This window comes from Zootoca vivipara, chromosome 4 (assembly GCF_965207765.1).
Source record: "Zootoca vivipara chromosome 4, rZooViv2.hap1.1, whole genome shotgun sequence".
NCBI lineage: Eukaryota > Metazoa > Chordata > Lepidosauria > Squamata > Lacertidae > Zootoca > Zootoca vivipara.
Window position 1 is genome coordinate 69,908,212 of NC_142587.1, and position 15,913 is coordinate 69,924,124.

A 15,913-nucleotide genomic window follows, 5' to 3' on the forward strand; every position below is an offset into this window, starting at 1 on the left:
ATTTCTCCTCTGCTCACAATAGCTTGATGACAGCCCTTTCATCTGTTATTTTGTCCTCCCTCCTATTTTCTTCTGCTTTTCTAAACTTGCTATGCTGCAAGGAAAAAGAGGGAGACTGTGTACAAAGGCTGTTTGGGCATTTCCATCATGAACTGTAACAAGTGTCATCCATCTGTCATTGATGCTTTAGCTGAGAGTCCTGCATTGCAGGGGGTTGGACTAGATGACCCTTGGAGATGACCCTTGGGTACATTCCAACTCTAAGGTTCTATGATTCTAAGTGTAACACTTTATTTCTCCTCACTAGGGATGGGCAGATTTGTCCATTTAGTTTTCTCAGTTTCTCGTTTTTCCAAACTAAAATCCAGTCTTCCGCATTTCTGTAGCGATTTGCATTTAAACAAATCCCAATTAAGTGCAAATTTCTCCCAATAGACGTATTTTTCTATGCAGTTTTGCCTCACAGACACATTTGTGTGTCGAGGCTTCCCAGAAATTACCTTAAATAATTCACAACTGACAACAGAATTATGGTTTGGTTTTTGGCAAATAATTTAGGGCCACAACTTTATTAAATACACAATTTTAATCCGAGTGTTGGCTTAGGCTTTTGGTTATTCACTCATCCTTCCTAAAGAAGGACTATCCCCATCTGTCCATCTAGGACAGGACTCAATCAGCTGTCCCCTTAGGACAGGACTCACCTCATCTGCCCCTCGTGGCAGGACTCACATCAGCTGTCACCATAGGACAGGACTCACCACTGTCCGCTTGGACAGTTCCTGCTCCGACTTCCGAATGGAAGTCAAGTAAACATACCTGGGAGTGAGGAGGTGGCTGCGCCCAGTCATTCCCTCCTCACCTTCACCAAGAATGTTCCTCAAGGCTCTTGCTCTTAAAATTGGGGGTTCCGGTTCCCGCCTGCAGGAATGGCGGACCTGTTTTCCATCCCTCCGACCTTTGTAAGGAATTTGGCGGTTGCTAGGGGAGTAAATGGCAACCCCCTACCCTCTCCGGGGGTTACGGAGAGGGGCCGCTGGCCCGCGATGCCCCCAGACCCACTCCGACTGTTTTTGGAGTGGGGGGAGCTTGGGCTGAAGCACTTACGAGGGCCGGGACTCCCGGACGCTAATCTGCATGGCGGGGATTTCCATGGTTAAAGAAGATAATTAGGCTTAAATCTATGGACATACTTCAGAAGGAGGGGAAGAAGTGCTGTTTACTGCTGAGAAATTTATGCTGCTGAGGGAGAGGAGTCAAAGGCTGTATTTCATCTGGAAGAAGGATTGATGGGGACGGAGCGATAAGGGAAGTGAGTTTTTTTTTACTTTTCTTCATATGAGTTACTTCGTACCTTCCCAGACACGATGTCCTGGCTTGTTTGGAGTGAAAGAGAAGCAAAAGACTGTGTGAGTTGAACTTTATAAACTGTTGTTACTGAGCATATTTTTTAAAGATGTGGAGTTGCCGACGAGAAAAGCCCCCCTCTAGTTGGACGGGAGGAGTGCCTGGACGCGTTCGGAGGATTTCTGAGCTGTGACGCACTTTGAATTGGAGCAGCGACCTGAAGCTAAGTTCAGCTATAGGGCAAGGAGATCCATTAATTTACCAAGAGTCTATGGTTTGATGTTTGGATCTTCTGCCTGGAAAAGCTGTAAATTTTACTAAGATCGTTAATCTACATGGTTATGAGAGAAAACGAAAGTGATTTGAGTTTTTTAAGATGGCGCTGCTTCGTGTTGACGACGCAACAGGGAGCTCCAGACCAAGAAGATTTATGGGGAGGCTGGACTGATTAACCCACACAGGAGAAAGAACATTTGTGAAACCCAGCAGCTGGGAAACAATCGGTTGAAAGAGGAAAACATCTATGCGACTGTAAGGGAAAGATCTGGATTATTATGGACCCGGAGAGACGATTTGAATTTTAGAAAAAAGACGGCAGTAGACGGTTGCGAGGAATCCCCAATTTCTTGAAGCATGGGAACCCCCAAAAATTTTTAGATGATTTGGTATAACATTCGGTTTGATTGATATATATGTGTATAATTTGAAATAATGTGATATAATTGGTTTTAATTGGAAAAATGAATTTATATATATATATATATATATATATATATATATATATATATATATATATATTAAAAATATATTTTTTAAAATTGGGCCCACCATTCCCGCCAATGGCGGGATGGTAAGGACAAGAGTGTAAGCCCCGAGATTCCTTTAACGGAATACTTCTATATGGAGCAAACGGAGGTGAGGGTAGGCATCTGTGTGCCACCCCCTCTACCAACCGATTAACCAACCAAAAGCCTAACCACCAACCTAACAAGTTGTGACAATTTGCTAGCGCAGTAGGCGAAAACCAAGAGGCAAAGCCAATCAGCCAATTGGAAAAATTCCTACTGACCCCTGAATACAGGCGGCCCCGAAGGCAATAGCAATGTCGTGCTAACCTGCAAGAAAGAAAGGGCGGGTGGGAGGGGTTCAAACGCCAGGCAAAAATGTGACTAGAAAATGGTGGACGGAGCTTTAAGAGGGGCCCCAACAACCAATCAGATCCAAGGAATTTGCATACCACACCCCCATTACTCAGCATAAGCTGTGGCCTTACACAAACCAAACCCTAAGCTAAATTTCCTAACAGCCCTACCACAATCCGCTTTATATTATATGATATAAAGCGCTTTTTGCGCAGCATTTCCCCCTAATATAATGCATTTTGCCTGTTAGTTTGACAAATATATGCTTTTTTATCCATACATTACATTAGCACATGCCTTTTTGTACAATTACGTAGACGGAAAAGTGCATTGCAAGATTCAAGAAGTGTCGATTTCACAGGTCGGTTGTGTTTCAGTTCTTCCACTGTTTTGGAAAGTTTGCGTTTGCTAGGTTCAGCTTTAAAAGTGTACTTATTCATATGTATCCATTATTCCTACTCCTGACACACACACACACACACACACACACACACACACACACACACACTCTTCCAGGAAAGAAGCTATCAAGCTATTCTGTTCTTAATGGGTCCAATAAAGACTTCTGAGCATTCTTTGAACCCCTGGGATATATAGCTCCCCTACTCCTCCATGAATTTAACAGGTAGATTTTTTTTTTTGTTGTATGGGGGATTCCATTCTGACTCAAGATGTGTGGTATCTGAAGAAGTGTGCATGCACACGAAAGCTCATACCAATGACAAACTTAGTTGGTCCCTAAGGTGCTACTGGAAGGGTTTTTTATTTTGTTTCAAGATGTGTGGGTTTTTCTCATCATTGTAACCCTATATAGACACTACAGCACCCACCACAGAGCAACACAGAAGCAATGAGTAGGACTGTACTGAACAGCCCTGGCCCCGTCTTCTATGTGTAGAGTGCAAACATCTTCCAGGAGGGGGGCTTTCACATGGCTGTGAATGTTTTAAGACAGTGATGGCCAAACTTGGCCCTCCAGCTGTTTTGGGACTACAACTCCCATAATCCCTAGCTAACAGGACCAGTGGTCAGGGATGATGGGAACTGTAGTCCCAAAACAGCTGGAGGGCCAAGTTTGGCCATGACTGCTTTAAGACAACATGGGACTCTGGTCTTTCTCAGTCACATGGTTTCAGGTCATGTGGAACATGGCTACTCAGCACACATGAGGAAAGAGGGTGGTTACACAAAGCAATACTCTATACTTCAGCTTTAATGCTGGCCTAAGATTTGGCTTTTTTCCATCAACACATCTCCATTCTTGTGAATAAAATATGCACACGCAAGAACATCAGGTCCAAGACTACTACATGACCCACTGCTACATGCATAACTGTGAGTCAGCCATGCAAGCGTGAAAACATCTTGCATTTTTAATTCAAGTGAGCAATTGGCGATGCTGAAGGAATGGATGTGAAAACAGACTTGTCCACAATTTGAACAGGGAGATGAATTTTCTGAAGAAATTATTTCCTTGGGCCTTCAAAAAACACATCTGAAAATCACGATCCACCTGTGGGATGAGCCGTGTCAAAAGTATCCCAGTTTGCCACATGGGAAGCACTCATTCAACATTTTGCCTCCTATGTTTTAACAGTTTTAGTTGGGTCCCAAGTGGTACTGCCATATGGTATTAATCTATTTTATACTTTTCATAGTCAAAGCTGGTTGGAAGGTGCCAAAGGAGTCGAAATTATGCAGCCCAGTTAATATAGTGCAGGCTGAGTATGCTGTTTCACTGCAGTTTATGGCATTTAAAATATTAGACTGCAAATTAATGCATTACACCTTTCATACTAGTATTCTCTAAATCAGGCTGGATATACCCATAGCTCCCCCCCACCCTGCTTCTAAAAATACATTAACAAAAACAATGTCATGATCAGCACTTTCCCCTGATGCTCAAATATAGGCTAATGCCTATGGAGTAATTAATATTTATGAGCTAAATGAGTTCCTCTTGTATCCTAAATCATAAATATATAGTACTGGAAGCTTTAAAAAGCAAACCATGCAAGCATAAACTAATATAATAAATAGGCATTTACACACATTAATTGTGCATGTTTGTCAAATACAAATATATTTTAGTAAAGCTAAATTAATCTCAGCATCCCCCCCCCCTTTGGCATTAGTACTGATCTGTAGCTAACTCCGTCTTAGCTACATGAGTTTGATAGGATCCAATTTTTCTAAGTTTCCTCTTGATTCACTCTGATCGGCAACACTGAACTGTCAATATTCCAAGTACCTCATTTGGACTGCAAACTTTCCCAAGTTAATGGAAATATGGTTAGCAGTGCAAGAAGAATCAATGAGTCATCACGATCATTTCCCAACTATTGACTCTACCAGATAGTATAAAGGTACAGAATATAAAGCACGGGGAGGTGGGCTCTGCTCATCACAGTTCACAAGGGTTTAAAGTCTTGAGTTAACCTAGAAATTGAAATGAAAGGTACTCATATTGTCCCCTTAAAAAAAATCCCCAAATCCATATTTAGTGCAGTATCTTTATTAGATATGCCATAAGATATGATGCAGACTTTTGAGTTATCCAGAATTCTTCATCATGTTGTGGTAAATGAAGCAAGGGAGAAGTGTGATAGTGAAGCCATGAAGTCTGCATTTGGCCACAGCCAAAGATGAAATGTGAAAAGAGGTAGCAGGCATTCAAATATGGCTCTAGGGATGTCCATGTTACATTCAGTGGGTGAACAATCTGCACACCCATACATACAAAAGGGATTTTTCACATATTAAAGTCAATAATTATACAACTTCTTTTCCTGTTGGCTTTAGAAATCAGTATGGTCACACTCTTCTTATAGACAGTTCTACAAATGGACAGAGAACCTCTGCAATATATTCAGTGTAATGTGTGAACAGGTTTCAGACAGTACCTACCTAAGACTGCAGGGAAGGCTTTGGTTGCATTCAGGTTCCCTTACACCAGAAATGGGGGGTCTGTGGCGCAGAAGGGATCCAACAGCATCCGAGAGGGCCACAGGTCCCCCACACTGCCTTACACCTTTCCACCCCATATATCTCCCATCAAGCTATTGGAGTTACCGTAGAGTTCAAGGTCAGTTGGACCCAGAAAGTAAAAATATATAGACATGCTTCACTCTTCAACTGTTGGTTAAACAATTAGATATAGTGGCCGGTATACTGTTTTCATGTCACATTTACATCTTTCCCTATTTGGGCATTAGGAAATGAATTTAAAGCTTAGTTCTTCAAACTGAAGGGAAAGCTATTTTTACGCATAATTATAAACACCACAACAAAGTCCCAGTAATTTATCCCAAGTTGCTTTTTATGCAAAAGGACCAGAGTTAGGAAGGGGAAGGGAGGGGATGCACATCTTCACAGAAATCAATCACTGTGCAGAAACGGCATATGCTGCTACAAAGAGGTTAATTATTCTTGCATATCAAGATTTCAAAAGAAAATAGACAAATGCACAGAATGCTCAATGGGATTAGTAGATTAATGCACAGATGAGAGGGGTTCTAAGCAAAAATAATAATAATAACCCAAAACCTCCCACAATCATTCAAAATGATCAGACAAGAATATATAGAATATTACACCCTGATAAAAGGAAAAGACTCGATTTGCTTTTGTCAATGTCAAAGCTCTGGTTATCATTTTTCTTCAATACTGGAAATTTCGGGCTTACTAAGGTTGTCATTAGAATGTCAAAAGAGATAAGAGTAATCAGAGTTTAATTTGCGGATGGAAAAGCTTCAGGTGACACTAACATTTTCAAAGGCACAATTTACAGTCTGGAAAACTCATCAGTTCTCTTTCTGTGTTCCTCATCTAGTCCTGGGTTCACACACAACTGCCAAAACACTGAATAACAATCACTCAAGAGCAGGGGCTCATTTGGCCTAATGATAAATACCCAAGCAAGCTGAAATTCAGACCTGGAACTTGAACACATATATGCTCTAGGGGAAGGATCATAGCTCAGTGGCAGATCAGATGCTTTATATGCAGAAGGTCCTAGGCTCACTCCTTGGCACCTACAGTTTTAAAAGTACTAGGTAATAGTAGATGTGGACTGTCCATTTGGGTCAATGCTAATCATGCCCGCCCCTGCTGCAATTAAGAGGGCAACCATGTGGAGGCCATCCTCTTTGCTGGCTACAGTGGTACCTCTACTTACGAATAACTCTACTTACGAATATTTCTACTCACGAATGGAGCTCCATCCACCATCATGGATGCAGTTTAGATAGGATTTTTTCTACTTACGAATTTTTAGATAGGGTTGCTTCTACTTAGGAATTTTATCTCCCAATGCATTCCTATGGGATTCGACTTATAATTTTTTTCGACTAACGAATGTGCGTTCGGAACGCATTAAATTTGTAAGTAGAGGTACCACTGTATTGTGGGATTTTTGGTTGTGTGGGTACCCCAAGAGTGGTGACTATACAGGCCACACAGATCAATACACTTCTCCCAATTGTGGCCTATACAGGCACCTGATCCATGTTGGGGGCGACTCCCCAGCACAGAGTCGACCCACCGGGTTCATACCAGGCAGCATACCTGATGTGGGATACATGCCCAGTGTCTTAGCCAACCTACTCTTACATGTAATCAGCAGAGTTGTGGCCTAATTGAGCTCAATACTCATCTCCTCTGTTCATTTTATCAGTCTTTCCTGCACCAGCCCCAGACATCATGGGCCTATGACAGCAAAACCTGGGATTCCACAGCAAAACCTGGGAGAGGAGCTTGGTTCTGTGCCTAGGAAAAAGAAAGTTGGAGAGTCAAAAGTTCACTTTGGTAGACATTCAAATCCACAGAGTGACTCGGAAGCTTAGGGAGTCCCTGATCAGCCTCAAGGCACCTTGTTAATGGTGCAAGCTGATGCTGGAACATAGGAACCTGGCTTGGATCACTCCAATTTGCTTTGTTATTTAGGGGTTACCTGAAATTAATTCATTCTAAACAGCAACATAGTCTTCCCACTAGAGTTATGTGCTCCTCATGATCCCTCTTGGCAAAATTCCAAATCTATTGTATAATCCTTCCGCATGTGCTCAATTGCCTGAAACACCACAGTCCTCCCCTGGTTTTGTTTATAATTCTTGAGTGAGCTAATGGATAGATTATGACACTCTAGCAGTTCTTGGAGAAACAGAGACTAGCAGACCAGACACTGGAAGACATTGGTCTCAATGAAAACAACCCTCTTTATTCTACCACAATGTGCATGGTTGACTAGGAATTAACTTGAAACTGTTTCCTGGAAGATGTGGAAGGAAAACAAACAAACAAACAAACAAACAAACAGGACTAAGGCAGAACATCCTAATTAATCACAACTAAATGAGATGTTATTTATTTATTTTTAATGATGCTTTGTTATCGCCTAAATTAATATGGGAATGTGCTTGCTCTGTTGCACTGCTTAAGTGGGTTCTTGACAAATTCAGTCCCCTGTGATTTTCTTCTTCTTTACTTTCCTTGTGCTTCATTTCTATCAAATGTAATATACAAATCATTACACTGCAGTGATAATGGAGCAGAGGGAGAAAGAACTTCTGTAATGGGATTTAGCTGTGCTGTAATCCATAGATGTAACCAGTGCTATTTTTCTATTAAAAGAGGGGTTAGAACTCACCATAAACACCTCCCTTGTTCTCTTGGAATGTACCATGAACGCCTCCCTTGACTTCTGGAACACCTACAATAAGTATTAAGTGCCTCTGAGAATGTGCAGCATGTTTTTTATGAAAGCACAGCCAGCCCCACAAATCAATGCAGCAGATAGAAGCCTGCCAGAGCTTCTATTAAGCTCTGTAGATATTAAGCTCTGCATCACACCAGAGATAACTGCCAACTTTGATCTCCATATGAAAAATAAGGATACACTCCAAATATGTCCTGTTCATGCTGTCTTCCTCTGTGCAATTACCAAGAGTGGGGTGACGCTGCCTGATCCTGCCCTCTGAAGCCTGACATGAGGAACCTGCTCTATTGGAGAAGGCTCATCGTGCGATTTAGAAGACTGCATGATTCTGCTAATCAGTAGAAGTTGGTGGGGTAGCAACCTGACAGGTGTTGCTGTGACTTACTGGGAGAGCGATGGGCGATGCAGCAACCATGGTGCTATGACCATGCCACTGGAAGTGCCAGATTAGCTCCACCCTGCCACCCACTGCTACCGCTCGTGACTCTCTCCCTGCCTGTGTAAATTCTCCAGGGTTTCAGGCAGAGGATTTTCCCATTGCGTGCTATCAGATCATTCTAACTAGCGACTTTTTTATTTGTTGCATTTCTATCCCACCTTTCCTCCAAAGAACTCAAGGTGGTGTAAATGGTTCTTCTCTCTCCCCCCCCCCCATTTATCCCCACAATAAACCTGTGAAGTAGGTTAGGCTGAGAGTGAGTGATTGGCCCAAGGTCACCCAATGAAGCCTAGTTTCATTTGAAGTCTAGTTTTTCAGGTCCTAGTCTACTGGGACCTCCAACATGAAAAGCATTTGCTCTACAACTGAGCTAGGGCCCCCCTATATTTAGATATAATCAGCACCCAGGATGATGATGATGACGATTTATTTTTTGTACCCTGTTTATCTGACTGGGTTCCCCCAGTCACTGTGGGTGGCTTCAAATAGAATATGCAAAAACACAACAGAACATCACAAATTAAAAGCTTCCTGATACAGGGCTGGCTTCACATGTCTACAGAAGGTCATATGATTATTTTTCTCTCTGACATCTGATGGGAGGGCGTTCCACAGAGCAGGCACCACTACCAAGAAGGCCCTCTGCCTGTTTTCCTCACAATGAAGGAACCAGCAGAAGGTCCTCAGACACAGACCTCATTTCGGGCCATTTAGGTCTTCAAAGGTGAACAACACCAACACTTGAATTGTTCTCAGAAACATACAGGGAGTCACACTAGATCTTTTAGGACCAATGTTATATGGTCTGTCTTGTCGTGATCCAACCTTAATCTGTTAAACTGCTATCCATCCTCCAACCACCTCCAGACACTCACACAATTCATCTTGTATGTTTAGGGAAATTTGCCATGCAAGAGTTTAAAAGGGTTTGTTGTTTTGTTTTGCCTATGCCTTGCAGAGATAAACTGCATCAATTTTATTTTAGAATCCAAATAAAGGGATAGCACAATATAGGCAATGGTGCAAAATCTTCAGCCCATGTCTCCCTATGATTCAAGGCCTATCTACATATATAGCAGAATCTCATGATACAACTTTTGGTTTTGTTTCTATTTTTGACACTTCTATATAGGCTAATAAAATGAACCTCCCAATGAATCCCACACTTAAAAGTAGTATGATGCGAAGTCCTCTTATTAATGATGAATTCAGTTTTTAATATTCTATTAATATGAATTTATGCTCTATGAAGACCTACAACAACTTCTAGAAATGACACCAAAGAAGGATGTTCTTCTCATTACAGGGGATTGGAATGCTAAAGTAGGGAATCAAGAGATAAAAGGAACAACTGGCAAGTTTGGCCTTGGAGTTCAAAATGAAGCAGGGCAAAGGCTAATAGAGTTCTGTCAAGAGAACAAGCTGGTCATCACAAACACTCTCTTCCAACAACACAAGAGACGACTCTACACATGGATATCACCAAATGGGCAGCATCGAAATCAGATTGATTATATTCTCTGCAGCCAAAGATGGAGAAGCTCTATACAGTCAGCAAAAACAAGACCTGGAGCTGACTGTAACTCAGATCATCAGCTTCTTATAGCAAAATTCCAGCTTAAACTGAAGAAAGTAGGAAAAACCACTGGGCCAGTAAGATACAATCTGAATCAAATCCCTTATGAATACACAGTGGAAGTGAGGAACAGGTTTAAGGATTTAGATTTGGTGGACAGAGTGCCTGAAGAACTATGGATGGAGGCTCGTAACATTATACAGGAGGCAGCAACGAAAACCATCCCAAGGAAAAGGAAATGCAAGAAAGCAAAATGGCTATCCAACGAGGCCTTACAAATAGCGGAGGAGAGGAGGCAAGCAAAATGCAAGGGAGATAGGGAAAGATACAGGAAACTGAATGCAGATTTCCAAAAAACAGCAAGGAGAGACAAGAGGGTCTTCTTAAATGAGCAATGCAAAGAAATAGAGGAAAACAATAGAATGGGGAAAACCAGAGATCTGTTCAAGAAAATTGGAGATATGAAAGGAACATTTCGTACAAAGATTACCATAATCAAGGACAAAAGTGGTAAGGACCTAACAGAAGCAGAAGACATCAAGAAGAGGTGGCAAGAATACACAGAGGAATTATACCAGAAAGATATGGAGGTCTCATACACCCCAGGTAGTGTGGTTGCTGACCTTGAGCCAGACATCTTGGAGAGTGAAGTCAAATGGGCCTTAGAAAGCATTGCTAAAAACAAGGCCAGTGGAAGTGATGATATTCCAGCTGAACTATTTAAAATTTTAAAAGATGATGCTGTTAAGGTGCTACACCCAATATGCCAGCAAGTTTGGAAAACTCAGCAATGGCCACAGGATTGGAGAAGATCAGTCTACATCCCAATTCCAAAGAAGGGCAGTGCCAAAGAATGCTCCAACTACCGCACAATTGCGCTCATTTCACACGCTAGCAAGGTTATGCTTAAAATTCTACAAGGCAGGCTTAGGCAGTATGTGGACCGAGAACTCCCAGAAGTGCAAGCTGGATTTCGAAAGGGCAGAGGAACCAGAGACCAAATAGCAAACATGCGCTGGATTATGGAGAAAGCTAGAGAGTTCCAGAAAAACGTCTACTTCTGCTTCATTGACTATGCAAAAGCCTTTGACTGTGTCGACCACAGCAAACTATGGCAAGTTCTTAAAGAAATGGGAGTGCCTGATCACCTCATCTGTCTCCTGAGAAATCTCTATGTGGGACAAGAAGCTACAGTTAGAACTGGATATGGAACAACTGATTGGTTCAAAATTGGGAAAGGAGTACGACAAGGTTGTATATTGTCTCCCTGCTTATTTAACTTATATGCAGAATTCATCATGCGAAAGGCTGGACTAGATGAATCCCAAGCCGGAATTAAGATTGCCGGAAGAAATATCAACAACCTCAGATATGCAGATGACACAACCTTGATGGCAGAAAGCGAGGAGGAATTAAAGAACCTTTTAATGAGGGTGAAAGAGGAGAGCGCAAAATATGGTCTGAAGCTCAACATCAAAAAAACCAAGATCATGGCCACTGGTCCCATCACCTCCTGGCAAATAGAAGGGGAAGAAATGGAGGCAGTGAGAGATTTTACTTTCTTGGGCTCCTTGATCACTGCAGATGGTGACAGCAGTCACGAAATTAAAAGACGCCTGCTTCTTGGGAGAAAAGCAATGACAAACCTAGACAGCATCTTAAAAAGCAGAGACATCACTTTGCCGACAAAGGTCCGTATAGTTAAAGCTATGGTTTTCCCAGTAGTGATGTATGGAAGTGAGAGCTGGACCATAAAGAAGGCTGATCGCCGAAGAATTGATGCTTTCGAATTATGGTGTTGGAGGAGACTCTTGAGAGTCCCATGGACTGCTAGAAGATCAAACCTATCCATTCTTAAGAAAATCAGCCCTGAGTGCTCCCTGGAAGGACAGATCGTGAAGCTGAGGCTCCAATACTTTGGCCACCTCATGAGAAGAGAAGAATCCTTGGAAAAGACCCTGATGTTGGGAAAGATTGAGGGCACTAGGAGAAGGGGACGACAGAGGACAAGATGGTTGGACAGTGTTCTCGAAGCTACGAACATGAGTTTGACCAAACTGCGGGAGGCAGTGCAAGACAGGAGTGCCTGGCGTGCTATGGTCCATGGGGTCACGAAGAGTCGGACACGACTAAACGACTAAACAACAACAATATGAATTTAACTTTGCAATTTTTGGTATTCTTTATTCACTTAAAAAAAAATCTTCAGGAAGAAATGGCACACTTTATTTAAAACGACCATGAAAGACACTTCTATTTTTATCTGTACTTTTTATTTTAAAAAGGAAAAAGAATCAATGTGGCGCTAGCTGAAGCATAAGATAACAAAGGTATTTTATGTAAAGAGAGCAAATAATCAGATCTGAAACTGCTCATTAAGAATCCTGATGACTAGACAAGGTTTTGTAGAAAGTGAGAGATACCCAGAAACAGAACTTGGTAGCTATGGAAACAGATGAATAAATCTGATAAGGAGTTTATAAGAACTTCTACATAGGCGCATGACAACATGCCCACATGTTCACTAATATATACATACAGACAGTATCTGGATCACTGGAACTGAGACCCTGTTTGGCAAAGATTGATAGCTGTGTACAGTGCAATGAAGAGGAAAAACATAATACATCTGTTTATCTACATCAAGCTGAGAGGAGCAGTCAAACAATAGGAAAGGTGTGTGGCCTTTATGGCATAGATTAAGACTGGCTTGGGCTGTGTGGATTTTTTTGATTTTATTTTTTTTTTGCAGAGAAATCTGAAAGCCGAGCAGCAAATATTGCCTTAGATTTTATTTCCACACAGAAATCCATGCTATGAAATATTTATATACATAGCCTGCATTTTGCTGAAAAGCTGACTTGAGTGATTGCACCTGGTCTCCATTGAGCATAACCTGGGGCGGGGTGAGCGTGAGTTGCATGTTTCTGAGTTAAGGTAAGGTCAAAACAGACAGATTCTACTGATATGTTATACTACCTTGAAAAAGAGAGAGAGATGGTTTCATGTGCTCATCTTTGAAAATAATGCAAAATGGGGAATTGGTAAGTGCATGCTAGAGAAAAAAAGCATGCCTAAATCCAGTTACTGTACATAAAGATGCTTGTGAAAGTTGCGGGGTTCTGGGCTTGATAAAGTGACATGGGTGTGTGATGTTCAGAGTCAAACCCTACAAACCCCAAATTCTTCTGGGGATCAGATAAAAATCTGAGCTGGGGGAAAAAACTGGTTTAGTCGGGGGGGGCAGTCAGCTACCCCCTACTAGAGAGATCCCCTTAAACTTTTAATCCTGCTGGCTCTTGTATGTATGAAGGGTTTATTTGTCTTCTGCCCAAAAACCTGCTTGGGAAAGGGAATCTGTCCATAAGGAGATGTTGCATGATTAGAATCTATTTGTGGGAATAATATACCTCTAAGTGGTTCATGTTTCACTGACCTGCATCAAGCTTCCACATTTTTGTCAAAAGGAAATGAGTTCACCTTGACCAAAAGTGAGCGAGTGTGTGTGTGTGTGTGTGTGTGTGTGTGTGTGTGTGTGTGTGAATACATGCAACTCCTTATAAACAAGGACTGTCCTGGTCCTTCCAATATCACAGAATTTTTCCACATGCACAATTGATGCACAAGATCTAACTTGGATGGCTTTAAAAGTGGATTAAACAAGTCCATGAAGGATAAGGCTATCACTGTCTTCTGCCTCCATGGTAAGAGGCAGTAATGCTTCTGAATGTCACTTGTTGGAAACCAAAGGAGAGGAGAGCTCTCTTGTACTCAGGTCCTGCTTGTGGGCTTCCCATAGGTATCTGGTTGGCCACTGTCAGAAGAGGATGCTGGACTAGTTGGGCCACTGGCCTGATCCACCAAGCTCTTCTTTTTATATATTGGCCACAGAGAGCTCTATGCAAGTATAGCAGTCAGTACCGGTATATACATCCTGGAACTACTGAGCCAGGACATATGCATCTTCATTCTGATGTGTTTTAAACTTCTAGCCCACTCAGACAATATTAATCACAAAAATGAGGTTTTCTATCTATATGGAAATGCTGTTTGAAAATGCGTCTTGGGAAAACATTTTATCTGAGCTCAAGCCAGTGTTTTTTTTTTATTATTTACACCATTGATTGTTATAATATCTATTCAAGTTATTGTAATGCCTGAAATTCAGGGTTGCATAACTTGATGATCTTCAGATATACCTTTGCAAGGTTCAATTGAATTACTTTCATTCATTATTGCCGCATCCTCAAGTGTAAATTAATGAGATAAAATTAATGTCCTTCACGACTGGAACTTTACTGATGAAGTCTTACAATATTGTCATTTCCTTTGCTTCATTATAATTCTGGCTATTTATTTCCTATCACATTTTGGAACATCTGCGGGTTTATTATTAACAAAGTTTCCAATAATGTAAGAAAGCACTTAGGTTATCAAAAAGGGAGCATCCTTTAAACATCTGCTTTAAGAAAAGATGGCAGAGTTTTACAGTTTAATAAAGTATTTCATGTTGTTTATACTTAATACAAGTAGGGACTGTGGACACTGTTTGGATTCCCAGAAGACACCTTCTTTCGCACTCTTCTGAAACCGTTACCACATGTATTGATTTTAAAATGCACCTTCATCCAAAAATTGATTCCCCTGCTCTGCCCTATAGAGCTAGAGATCTCAGGACTGGGAGTGGCTGCTGGTCTTGAACAATTATTTCAGTATAGTAGAGATGGGGAACCTGTGGCTCTCCAGATGTTGCTTGCTGTACTACAGCTCCCACCATTCCTGGTCACTGGCTAGGCTGGTTTCAACATCTGGGGGCAACAACCCTAGCTTGAGAGCAGTACATGTGAAAAGGATCTAGGAGTCTTGGTAGACCACAAACTTGACATGAGTCAACAGTGTGATGCAGCAGCTAAAAAGCCAATGCAATTCTGGGCTGCATCAATAGGAGTATAGCATCTAGATCAAGGGAAGTAATAGTACCACTGTATTCTGCTCTGGTCAGACCTCACCTGGAGTACTGTGTCCAGTTCTGGGCACCACGGTTCAAGAAGGATACTGACAAGCTGGAACGTGTCCAGAAGAGGGCAACCAAAATGGTCAAAGGCCTGGAAACGATGCCTTATGAGGAACGGCTTAGGGAGCTGGGTATGTTTAGCCTGGAGAAGAGAAGGTTAAGGGGTGATATGATAGCCATGTTCAAATATATAAAAGGATGTTATATAGAGGAGGGAGAAAGGTTGTTTTCTGCTGCTCCAGAGAAGTGGACACGGAGCAATGGATTCAAACTACAAGAAAGAAGATTCCACCTAAACATTAGGAAGAACTTCCTGACAGTAAGAGCTGTTCAGCAGTGGAATTTGCTACCAAGGAGTGTGGTGGAGTCTCCTTCTTTGGAGGTCTTTAAGCAGAGGCTTGACAGGCATATGTCAAGAATGCTTTGATGGTGTTTCCTGCTTGGCAGGGGGTTGGACTGGTTGGTCCTTGTGGTCTCTTCCAACTCTATGATTCTATGATTCTAACCCTGCTATACAGCTTGGGATCATGGCATGAACTCCCCATCCTGACTCTAATGCTGCTCACCTCCAGGATGCTACCGGTATATGCATTTAGGGGCTCAAATGAACTAATTCCATGTTCCCCAATGACACCTTCAACATTTCATGACCGGAGTGCCCTCAGTCACAGACATAATG